General features: G+C 46.7%; 1 protein-coding gene across 1 annotated transcript in view; it reads right to left on the reverse strand.

The window, feature by feature from the left end:
- Positions 1 to 978, reverse strand: part of lpar4 (lysophosphatidic acid receptor 4) — an 8,632-nt gene extending 7,654 nt beyond the window's left edge. The window contains exon 1 of the mRNA XM_032527545.1: positions 642 to 978. The gene's annotated coding sequence lies outside the window, so the exon portion shown is untranslated. The remainder of the gene's footprint in view (positions 1 to 641) is intronic.
- Positions 979 to 1,058: the final 80 nt, after the last annotated feature.

Consider the following 1,058-nt stretch of genomic DNA (forward strand, 5'->3'; position numbering starts at 1 on the left):
AAGCATTTAAAGAAATAAGTTCAGATAATTTCAAAGTAACGTAAATCTAAGCTAGCTACATTTCTACATTAGATTTTGTAGCTAAACCAGTAGTTCTATATAATTTCTCATGTGCAAAGCAGCTACTCAAAGTTTATTCTCAGCTAATGACAAAAAAATGATATTTTTTTAAATGTCATCTTGGTTTTTCGTCTTTGCATAGGCTAAATAAATGGATGCCCACCGTTAATTGGTGCATAAAAGTCTACCAGAATGCAAGAAATAAAGTCTTTGACGCTCACAATTTCCCTGGGGGAGGACACCCAGACCACCACTATGATATCCCCCCACCCCAATGGCCCATAGGCCCGTATACAGTGTACCCACAACAACACATTAGCCTCTTTTAGAAGGTGTTTGTGAACGCCTTGCCCTACAAAGTAACGTAAAATCTAAGCTAGCTGCATTTCTGCATTACATTTTGTGGCTAAACCAGTAAGCTAACGTTACATTCAATTTCTTAAGCAGCTACTCAAAGTTTATTCTCAGCTAATGACAAAAAAAAAGTGTTGTTTTTTTGTTAACTCTACACAGAAAGAGTTATTGTCTGAAGACAAAGCGGACTAGCGTTCCTGGCAGCTGAAGGGTCGCTGACAGCTCACCTCTGGTCCCTGATGTCCGGCTGGCAGCGGCGGCGCAGCTGTCAGAAGAAAAGCTCCATACTTCTTCTCCTAGATGGGTTTTGGCTCGTGGTCGCCAACTGTCCCGGGTCAAACTGGACCGAACCAGCACGAAGAAGTCATGGAAGCGCTTTCAAGAAAATTAGCGACTACAAACACGGCGGGTGTGAGAACTTCAATTAATCCTGACGACTCGCTCCGTCCCTCCGCGAGGAATGGGACCACATCCCGTCCTCCGCGCCTGCTCACCCGGCCGGAGGGGGCTGTGCGCGAGGCGTGATGCGCCGTGTACGAGAGCTGCCCGCACGGCCACAGGAAGCGAGACAATAGCACCTCGTATGGGCATAGGGAGGGGGAGGAGGGGAGTGTGAAACGGGGGTTGTGTAGAAGGTGGAATGG

Source organism: Etheostoma spectabile, chromosome 10, assembly GCF_008692095.1.
Source record: "Etheostoma spectabile isolate EspeVRDwgs_2016 chromosome 10, UIUC_Espe_1.0, whole genome shotgun sequence".
Classification (NCBI taxonomy): domain Eukaryota; kingdom Metazoa; phylum Chordata; class Actinopteri; order Perciformes; family Percidae; genus Etheostoma; species Etheostoma spectabile.